The sequence below is a fragment of the Arabidopsis lyrata genome (genome assembly GCF_000004255.2).
Source record: "Arabidopsis lyrata subsp. lyrata unplaced genomic scaffold ARALYscaffold_8, whole genome shotgun sequence".
In the NCBI taxonomy this organism is placed as follows: Eukaryota; Viridiplantae; Streptophyta; class Magnoliopsida; order Brassicales; family Brassicaceae; genus Arabidopsis; species Arabidopsis lyrata.
Window position 1 is genome coordinate 12,314,586 of NW_003302548.1, and position 11,973 is coordinate 12,326,558.

Genomic DNA, 11,973 nt, shown 5'->3' on the forward strand with positions numbered 1-11,973 from the left:
CGTCCTTCTGCGTCTGGTTCTTCTGCTTCTGGTCCTTCTGCTTCTAGTTCTTCTGCTTCTGGTCCTTTAAAAACTGTTTTTTCTGCTTCTACTAGTGCTTATACTTCTAGTCCATTTACTGCTGGGGTTTCTACACCGAAGTTCTCTGTTGATCATAATGTAAGTTCATGTTTTTGACGTTTACTTGTTTGGATTTACTTTCTTTCTTCCGTAACAACCCCATTTCTTTCATCTTATTCAGCCCAAAGACTTCCAAACGCCATTGCATACTATACCTGAGGACAACACAGACGAAACCGAGGACGAGAAGGTTGCAAATGAGGTTTGTATTATCCACTTTTATATTAGTCCCCTTTAAAACAAATGGAAATGTTTCCTAAACAATTTGTAACAGGTCCTCGATGGAAAGTCTACTAAAGAGAAATTTTCTCAAGATCACAACGTAAGTTTAAATAAAGTCATGAGAAATTGTTTATTTCTTTTCTGTTTTTTGTATTTCTTTTTCATATCTTCTTTGTTTGTAGCCCAACGACTTCCAAACGCCTCATCAAGATATAGAGGAGGAGGACACTGAAGAATCTGAGGACGGCGAAGATACCGACCAGGTTTGTCTGTCGCTCTGCCAACATATATTTGTGTTTTTCCATGGATATAATCCTGTCTTCTAATAACCTATTAACAGGTCCCTGTTGATAAATCTGTTTGTGGGTCTGAAAACGTCGATGTTATTGATTGTGAGGAGAGAAGAGAAGATGTAGTTGATTGTAAGGAGAGTAGAGAAGATGTAATTGAAAAGTCTGTTGGTGTGTCTGAGAACGCTGTTAAGGATGATGTTCAAGAGGATAAGTCTCAAACTGAGGACGAAGACCAAAAAATGGGAGACGAGAGTAGTGATGGGAGTCATGGAGGGTCTGATCCCGAGGATGACCAAGATGACGAAGATGTAGTACTGGTTGGACAGGAGGAGGTATAATTATTTTTCCTTGAAACACTAAATCTCAATTGATTATGTTTTGTTCCTGAAGATATCGTCCCCATTCTATTAGGCAAACAAAGCATGGCCGCCAGAGCTTCTTCAATCTTCAAGAGCTGCTGATGAAGATGCTGATGTACAACTGGTTGACAGTCAAGAGGTATAATTATTTTTATTTTTTTCACTATTTTTTATCGAAAGAAAAAAGATGAAAAATGCTGGTACTGTTTCCTAACAAATTTTTTATTTCTAGCCAAATGCTGCTATTGGTGGTGGAGTGGCAAAGTCGAAAAAAATAAAACATGCTTCTGTTCGTGATGGTGTTGAAGGGGTAAGGAATAAACCACAACGTCTTCGTGACCCAGTCCAAGAAGTCACATGGACCAACTGTGATTTCCAAACAACTGATGAGGTTCTGCACCCACTTGTCAAAGTTAATGATGACCTCCGGAAAAAATTCTTATCCACTATCAAAAATTATCGAACCAGGTATTTTGTATTTAGTTTCCCTCCATTAATATCTTTTACCTCTTTTTTCTCACTGCCTGCACTAAAATTTATTATTTTCCATCAATACTCAGGGAGTTCGTTCTTGATGGACATGTTGTCCCCAAGTCCTTTTTCAAGGATATGCACACTCCTCGGCAGCCTGTCCACCAAGAGGTACGGTTTATTCTAATGATTTATAGCTATTTTATTTAAGTACATGTCCTCTAAATATTTTTGTTCCCTATACAATCCAGCACATCGATGCCATGCTAACCCTTTTGGCGCGGAGGTTTGGTAATTCTTTGGTCCAGGGTAGGGCTACTATACTTGATTCATGGTTTGGCCTTAACCTTTGCGAGCTCTATCCTCGTTTCAAGAAGTCTAAAACCAAATCCGAGTGGGCGTGGAACAGTAAGATACAGGACTACGTCAAAGGAATAGTCCCCGGGCGATTCATGAGACAGGCTTGGTTCTCCGATGTGGACATTATGTACGCGCCTTTTCATATGTCTGGCGGCCACTAGGTTGCGCTTGTCACAGATTTGAAAGAGGGGACTATCGATGTACATGACCCTAACGAGGGCACCCAAACCGCCAAACAGATGGACCTGCTGATGAAACCTCTCATTGTGTTGCTTCCTTTTATCATCAAAGCACTTGTCCCCGAAGCTCATCTCGTCAATCATGAAGTCCCCCATGAGTTCGTCTCTGATCGTCTCCCTAAAATCTTCCAATGCGAATTTGAAGACGACAATGGTCCTCTTGTTGCGAAGTTTATTGAACTTCATTTCCAAGGCATTAACCACGATACCATACCCAAAGATGATTTCGTGGATAATGTCAGGATGAGATTTGCTGTCGACATCTTTGAGGAGTTTGTTGAGCCTCTTCGTGTTTGATGCCCCTTTCAATATTTCCGTCTAAGAACTTGTGTCTTTTGTAATATTATTTACTCTATGCTGCTCTCTTCTTGGATGCTTAGGAACTTCATATTTTAAAACTACTTCGATGCTTAGGAACCTATTTATTAATAATCCTACTTATATAACTCTAATCTTTCTTTCTAATCTTAACTCATATTTTTCTTTGTTTTTCCTTATATAAATCATAGAATTCATGGACGATATCACGTTGTCCCCCGATAGAAATCATGGACGATATTTTGGCTATCAACCTTATTAAAACAAGGAAACTACATATTTAAATACCCAATAACAATGTCAGAATCTAGCTGCTTTCCACTGTTCTCTCCCCTAATGCCTTACGCTTCCCCATGATTTTTGCCTTCTGTGTTATCACATCAGCTAAAAGGTAACTTTTTATAAATTTATATTATTTTTTCGAGATTTTGGGGCCTAACTTAAAATCCTGTATTTATTCCTCTGCCTTAATGGTCCGAAACTCCACACAGCTTACTCCATCATTTCTACCATCATCTTGTTTTCCACGGACTATGGGCCTCCATAGTTATTCACAGCCATCAGATTCATTCCAAGAATCTCTTAGTTCTTAATTATGGACCTGTTTATCCGGCGCCAATGGCCCTTGACAATCTTGGCGTTCTTGCGAATTCTCTCTCCGAAGACAACCCGGATAGGCAGTTCTATCAGTGCGAGAAGAGACTGGTAAGATTTTCATCACACCTTTACTATATTCGTTGAATGATTCGATCTACTATAGTTACATTTGCTCTCTTTGTATTCAGGACCGACCTGGGCGCCATCTTGTTAAATTGTTGGACGAAGTTTTGATGGACGAGATTTCAGCGATAAAGTGCTCTATTAGGGAATAGGATAAACACCTTAAGTTCCTACTTACCGCCCCTAACGGTGATCACATTGATCTTCCATTGATGTGCGATCGGCTGGACCTTTACCAGGAAGACATTAAATCGCTTCAGCATACTGTTGATCTTCTGCAACGCTCCCCTCGTACCATTGTCGACGTCGTTCGTTTATGTCCTCAAAACCTCATTATCGTCCTCACTCTCATTGTCCTCGTAGCCGCTTTCATGCTTGGCACTTAAATGTAGCGTTCAGAGCTTTACTAGCTCTTTTTTCATCCTTCGGCTCTTATGTTTCCTTCGGCTATTATGTCCCCGACTTGTTATATCGTATTGTTTATCGGGGGGACTAACGTGATATGTTTGTCCCTTTGTACTTGTACCCGAATTCAATATAAAGAAGAAATTTATTTTTATGATTGCCCAGAAATATTTATTTATATGCCAATGTAAATATTTATCTCCATGTCCCCCAATACATTACGAAACAGCCATCCCTTAGAATAGTTATTTACCTAATAATTAGAGAAGTCTTGTCACTTTTGTTAGTATTTATTTTACTACATTCATTGTCCCAACTACTAATTCCAATACTCTAACAACAGCCCTTTAATTTTGTATAGGTTTTTGTCACTTCTAACTTATTAGTTACTTTTCCACATTCAATTGTCCCCAATTACTAATTCATGTACTATAATATTGTCCTCGCCTGTTAATCCCATCTATATATAGTTGTTGTGGCTATATGAAAGCCAACGGTCTTTTAAAGTAAACCATACTGCCAATATGTTTTTCTGGCAAAAGCTTCCCAAACATCTTAGACTTTCGATTGTCCTTCTTGTTGGTAAGTGATGTTACCGGCACTTACGACCGCTAATTCTCTCTGGTAACGCTGGTTGTCGTCTCGCACTTGATCCTTATGTTTTGCGGGAGACTTCTCTGGCTCTCCTTGAAGCGCATCCTCAATATGTTTTCATCGGTTCACCCATTCACTTGTTTGTTTTACGATGTGTAAAGGCTGGGAATCTCGTTGCTTGTTACTTAGAGAACATTAGGCTCGCTGCAGTCGATGGGTTAATCAAAGATGCAATGGACATGCTCGCTCTTTTACCCGATCCATCCCCCAAAATTCTATTCACCAAGGGTCTCTACCTTGTCTCTGTTAATAGACCTATGGAGGCCATCACCGCCATGAATCTTTTCAAACAAGAAGTTATCTCTTCCCGCAACGCTGATCGTGTGGCCACGCAAGTGATGTCCGATATTAAGCTTATCGCCCCAGACCAACTTAGATTCAACTGGACTGGCTGGACGTGCTACTTGATCCACCCCCTCGTCGATATTCAGAATGTTACAAATGTAATTTTTGGAACACTTGTCCTCTATGTGTTAATTGGTGGGTCTTATGATTAATTATATTGTCTCCCGTCCCCCTTTGTCTTCGTAGACCTTTCTATTTAATAACTATAGTACTATTTAAACTTTGAATCAGGATAAAAGCTAGTATTTTTCTTTCAATTATCTTTATATTACATCAACTTTCCCGATACTACATGTCATACTACATCTATTTACCAAAAGATAACCACATGGATTTTATATTCCAAAGGGACCAAAATATGCCGTTGTTTATCCATGGACTAAAAAATATATCCGTTAACTATCCAAACTATAAAACCAAAAAATTTTGGGGATGGATTCTAATCTCTATAAGGAAGAAAGCATTACCAATTACTAAAATCGAATCTCACATGCATGTAGCATGATGATGAGTTAATTGTTTGGTGATTGTGTCTCACGTGCTTAGAGAGAGCATGGGAACGAAAGAGAGGAAGAATAAATAAGTAGATAGAGATGGCTCGAAATGAAAACTCACCAAAACCCTAATTTGTTTTGCTTTAAAACCCCCTCTCAACTCTCTCTTTTTTTTTATCGAAACCATCACCCAGCTCTTTCTTACTACTCTCTCTCTCTCTACCAAACTTTGCTTTTTCTCAAGTTTCTAAATCAATGGAGAAATTCACACTTTCCAAGCTCAAAGCTCGATGGGTAATTTCTGGACTGCTTACTATCTCTGCGATGATGATGAAGATCTTAAGGAATTTGCTTCTAAAGATCTAGCAAGTTTTCCACAAGGGTAAGTATTAGCTACTTTTTCTTTTATTTTTTGTGTTTCTTCTCCTGGTTTTCGTTTTGGCTTGAATCTGTATATGTACTTTTGTTTTGGTTTGTATTTTTGTTTGCATTTGTACGTAGTAGAACCTGATCTTCTTATGTAGTTTTTGTTTTGGTTTGCTTGCATCTGGAAATGTGTTTTTTTTTTTGATCTGTACGTAGTAAAACTGATCTTCTCTTTTTTTTTTTTTTGCATGGATGGATTCTAATCTCTATCCAACCTTAGAAAGGATTTTTGCAAGTTGCTCTGTTGTGGTCATCCTATCCACACGTGGTGCATTTGTTTAGTTTCTTTTTTTTCCTCTTTTGCCCTACACATCCATGGACACAGTTTGTTAGATTTTTATAAAATGTCCTACTTACTTGCTGCTCTCCCTGCGATGGTATGCGTACTGTCCTACGTCTCCCGCCTGGTCTTCTTGTTTTTGGTGGATTCACAACCACCTCACTAATATCGTTCGGGACCTCGGTGTCCTTTTCCTTTGGCAGAGGTAGAATATGCGTACGCCATAGCTTACGCCACTCCGTCACGAATGCATAGCTCCCGACCAGTGAGTACATGTCCACGTTCCTTATCCCCATCGCAGCCAAAGCGTGACAACACGGCACCATTAGCACATCAAATACCCTGCAAGTACATGTCTTCTTCTCTAGATCCACCGTGAAAACGATACCAAAACCGTCATTTACTTGATAAATCCATTCACTTGCTGCTATGACAGCACAATCATTAGCTAATTTAAGATGATCTATTAGCATTTCCTTGATTTCCGGCGTACATCTTGTCCGAGTTCTTGTTGCAACTTCTCTTCTCTCGCAAAACCAACACATTAACATTGTCCTTATGAATTCCACCATCGTCACTATCGAAAAATCTATGGCTTTTTGCATTGCAGCATTTAGGGACTTCGAGATATTGCTGCTCCTCACATTGTATCGCATGCCCGAGAAGTAAGCAAGTGTCCAATGAGAAATCCCAATATCGTAAATCTCCCACAATGTAAGATCTAGCCGCATTAGATACCATTTTTGCAAGCCCCTCACACTTAAAATGGTGGACAACGTTTCTAAACAAATGAACAGTGCATCAAGTATGTTTTGCGAGAGGGTACACTGTCCTTAGTCCAACATAAATGGTTGCATGTCTATCAGAGACGAAGACAAGATCTTCCTCATCAGGGATAAACTTCGACGGCTGTTCGAAAAACCACGTCCACCCTGCTATGTTCTCACTGTCAATAATACCGAATGCTAATGGGAATATTTGGTAATATCTGTCTTGTCCACTCGCAGCAACCAAACAGCTTTTGTATTTTCCTTTCGTCTGTGTTCCATCTATCACTATTACTTTCCTCAAATACTTATACCCAGCAATTGAAGCCCCAAACGAAAAAATAGATATTTGAACCGAATATTCCCCTCCTCAGTGTAATCCGTATGGACTGTGGACATCGTACCTGGATTAGCTGTCCTCAACAGATGCAGATATGTCTACAAGAACTTATAGCTTTCTTCCTCACTGCCACGAACACTTTTCATTGACATCTCTTTCGCGTTCCAAGCTTTCATGTATGATATCGTTACGTTTAGCTCTGCCAATACTATCTCTGGTAGTTCACAAGCCCTCGGTCCCTTCTTCCCTTGCACATATTTTGCTTTTAGCAAATCACCTAGAATTGATTGTGTTGCTTTCATCCCGTACTTAGACCGTGATTTCACATCACAAGTATGTTTTAGAGTTGCTGTTCGAATTTCCACATTCTTCGAGTTCTCGTGAAACGTTGCATATATCCTCCAGTGACATTTTGAATCATGGCATATCACAATTACCCAGATTTTGTCTGAAGCCTTTATTCGGAAATTGAATACCCTTTCATAAAGTACACACACAATGCCCTATGCAACTCGGCTTTGTTCTTGAATACCCGTCCAATATATATTGAATCGCCAGCCTTCCTAAGATTCATGTTTGATGTGTCTTGAGCAACTCCTTTTGCGTTGTCCCTGAACGGTGTGGCATCTCTAATCATCTCAATATCGTCCCCCACCAGTTAAGTAAACATGTTTTCCCCTAATGTAAGTTGCGAACTTGTCTGCCCTATTTGGAATGATATTTATGCACTTTCCTCTCCACCACTACAACCCATGACCTCCTCCTCTAAATTTCCTTGTCCTTCTCCGCCATCAAAAGCTGAAGCATCTGGTCTTTTTTCCAGAAGTCCTATCTTTCTCTGACTTTGTCCACTAGTGTCCCAAGTGGTCCTTACATTATCAATATCAAACGTTTTTGTCCGTTGCGAATTTGTCCCTACTTGTCTCATTTTTCTCTGCCCCATTTGAATTGATATCTCTGGACTTTCCTCTCCAACCCTACAACCCAAGCCCTCCTCCTTGTCCTTCTCCGTCATCAAAAGCTGAAGCATCTTCTCTTCTTGACAACGCTGTAACCGGAACATCCACTAGTCATATCGCTGTCTGACTTCGTCCACATCATGTAGTCCCTCTTCCACAACTACTATCCCAAGAAGGAATTAAATTATCACTATCCGACGTTTTTGTCCCCTGCAAATTTGTCCCTATTTTGCCTCATTCTTATCTGCCCCATTTGGATTGACATTTCAACACTTCCCTCTCCACCACTACAACCTATGTCCTTCTCTAAATTTCCTTGTCCTCCACTTTCTCTTACGCCCATCTCAGTAACCTCAACTTCGACTAGTAAGGGCTCCGGTTGTCCCCTCATTAAATAGTCGATCTCGTCCCCCATCTCATTTTCCTGCATTTTTCCCCGCGATCTTCCGTCTTCAGTCGTTACTGTTTTCTCCCTCGAATTCTTCCAAGGATTCCAATCCGGCGGGTACTCTGTATCTATCAACTCCCTCATGTTATCAAAATCATAGTCTTCTGAATCTTCTCCCTCACTTAACATATTATCTTCTGAGTTGGATGCCCATCCCACGCCTTCACTATCCGTATCCAATTCTCCAACCAGTTCCTTTTCTCGTCGCTTCTTTGCATTTTCCTTTTCAAGCAAAGCTTTTTTCCTCTTAAAAGATTTTTCAAACTCATATATTTCAGCCAAAAAGTCCTCTTCCTCAAAAGTCACTAGGATAAACTGTGTGCTTTCCCCATCACCTATGCGCTCTCTTTCCATGTCTCCCGCACCTCCCACTTCTGCGCTGTCCCCGACAACATTAGAATCTGGTCCACTAATTCCACGTTGTCCCCTGGTGCTTGACAAATCTTTATCGTCTTCTACTAAAGTTAGATACTTGTTCATACCTCCTTTATCTACCCTTATCTTTTTGAACTTCGACAATGAACTCTCGCTATCAACAGAGACATGCGGCATCTTTTGTTGCGTGAAGACAGTGTCTCCTCCTTCGAACCAAAAACTCAGCTCCAATTTTGTCATTTTCCTGTCTACTCCAAACACTGTACAATTTTCTGTTCAACATCAGTAATGTGTCTCCTTCTCCTACATCTACACACTTTGCATATTTCTTTGCCGACATCTTGAATCGCCACTCACCACTTTCTTTGCATTCCCAGGCTCCGACCAATATCATTACTCCTTCGTCCATTGAAACCTATCGTCCTCCATTAAATACACCAAATTAGTATGTGAGTTGGATGCATTTATGACAAACAAACAATCTTACCGTTTTTCGAAGGACTAAACTTTAACAATAAATTTACCTTCAAAAGCTTTTACTGTCCCCTCCTTTTACCACAACTTCAATTTCGTCCAGCATAAGCGTTTTATCCCCAAAATTCCAGTGTATCCAGATCTACACACAAACCTCTTTTACCTGATGTATTAGTAGAGCAATTATGGCCTAATCCTACTCTATTAACATAATATTAAAATTCATAAATCAGCAATTGTAAACGTGCAGCATTAAATGCAGACTGCTCCCTCTTCTCCCACGTCGTCCCAAGTTTTCCTTTTCTCTGACATACACTTCTGTCTCCATCAAGGGCAATTTCGTCTGGCTTTAGACATGTGGCAGGGAAATATGGTACATTTCTAAAGTTTTTCCCAAATGTGGTAGATTTGGAATGCCACATCTCGAAATGTGGTAGATTCAGTCAAATCTCCTTCAATTAAACCAAACCAACTTACAATTAACCAAACCAATATTGAAAACGCTTGGGTTTTTCTAAAAACCAAACCAAATGCAGAACCGATACTTAATTCTTTTTCTTTTTTTGGACAAATAATTCTATTTTTCTTATACACATCTCTAATTAATTCATATTCATATATTTTCTTCATAATTCTTCTTATACTGTTTCAATTCAACGGCTATAATAATAGAGAAAAGCTTCTTATACTGTTCTATATGAATTGTCGTGTACCATTTTCACTTTCAAAAATTTACATTTGTTGCCTAAGAAAAAAAAAATTACCACACATCTAAAACAATGAATTTATTTGATGGACCATTACACACATCTAGAACTTCTCTTTTACGTCTCTATATCTTCCACTCTTGTTTTTTTTTTCTTATTGTGAAATTTTTTTGAATGAGAAAGAACCATTTACAAAGCTATTAAGCAGAGACAAAACAGAGGAGAGAAAAAAAGAAAATAAAGAAAGAAACAGAGAAAAGCAGAGCATAAACAATAAGAAACAAAACTAATCTTAACATTTACACACAAACAAAAAAACAAAACAAAACAAAACTACCAGACGTCATTACGTCAGTCCAACGGTTTAGTAGTTTCCCAAACTTGCTATTAGCCGTGTAATGCAGAGAGATTATGCGATCATGAACCATGGCTCTGATCTTGAAACTAATGGAATTATGCCCTTGTTTTTTTTTAAATTATGCCCTTGTTGATTACGACGACAAGTTTATTGGCCAATATGCTATATGGGCTTAGCCCTTTACGTGTTTAATGTCGGTTTATAAGATAATTATGTCGAATACTATGCTTGTGTTCTTGGCCAATAATATATAAGGCTATACTTTGTTAACTTGAGACTTAAGAAATTAGATTATACTATCAAGGGTTTGTTGACAAAGTTATATATGAATCTTTAAAATCCTGTACCGATCCAAATTTGAATTTTCAAATTAATTAAAACTGAATATATATATATTATGAACGAAAGATATATATATATATATATATATATATATTATGAACGAAAGATGTATCTATGAGCTTCCCTCTGTTAGCTACACCTATTGTTATGATTTCAAACGGTACCTGATAATATGAAACGTCACCATAACAAATTTCAGCCAATTGGTGCCAGTACTAAAACATTGATATTCACATAATAAAGGATTTAATAGAGACTTTTTAGTTTCAACTATGAGCTATAGAGAGGTGTAATTATGGACTTAATTAGCTTTTTCAATTCCAACAGGCACACGAAACTTAAATCCTTTTATCTTAAACGTTTATTTCTTTTGTTTACTTCTTAGAACATCTCCAATACTACTCTATTACAGAGCGATGAAAAAAAAAAAAAAACACTCTATTACAGAGTAACATTTTCTCCAATTTCATTCTATATTTTATTCAAAAATAGAGTAAATAGTAAAATTGCTCTATATATATAGGGCAACTCTATTATCTACTCTATTTTTTTACACTAACTCTATTTTAGAATAAAACAATAGAGATAGAAAAATTTATATGAAAAAAGGAAATACTAATGAAAATGTTACCTTCGAAAAAATTCCTACAAGTATTTGTTCCATCCGTCCTTATTTTCCCAGGCTCTTGGTTTCTTATAATTTGTAGCAAACTAGATTTTACCCCGCGGTACACCGCGGGTCGATTTTTTTATAACTAAAAAATTATTTATCAAAATTTTAAGTTGTATTTGTTTTGTTAATATTGTTTATTTTGTTTAGTGTTTCTGATTTATAATTAAATTTTGATTTTTAATTCTAAAATTTCATCCATAGTATATTGTTTAATATTAATATCAATCTAACCCTGTTGCACCATATAACTCCGTCCCGTAAAATTAAACATCATTTGTTATTTTTTGAATAATATTTTTATCCACTACGGGTCGCAGGTTCATGCGGATAAGCCCGTAGAGAGTTGTGGGTTTGCGTGTCGACCCACCAAAAGAGAAGCTATCTTTTGAAACCTTTTGTTTTATTTAGAGGTTTTGAGAAAGTATCCCTAAAAATAATTTTCATTATATGAAAAAAAAGAAGTAGAAGAAATTGTAATATCAACATTCCCGATTTTTACATCACTCGTTACTATTAATTTTTTTTTTTGCAGATAAAAATCAGAAGTTAACTAAGTTGAGATTTTTAAAAAGATTGTGTAGAGATTTTTGGTAAATTGTTGAGAACATATTTGATTTCAAAATCTTTACTTAAATAGATAAGGAAAGATTTTGTAGAGACTTTTGCTAAATATATGAAAAATGAATTTCATTTAAAAATCTTTACTTAAATAAAACAAATCTAAATAATTAATGCTAATGGCATGCCATTGTAAATATTTCTCAACTTCAGGATTTATTTGCTAATTGTGATCCAAAAATGTATAGATGCATTTTGATATTTTC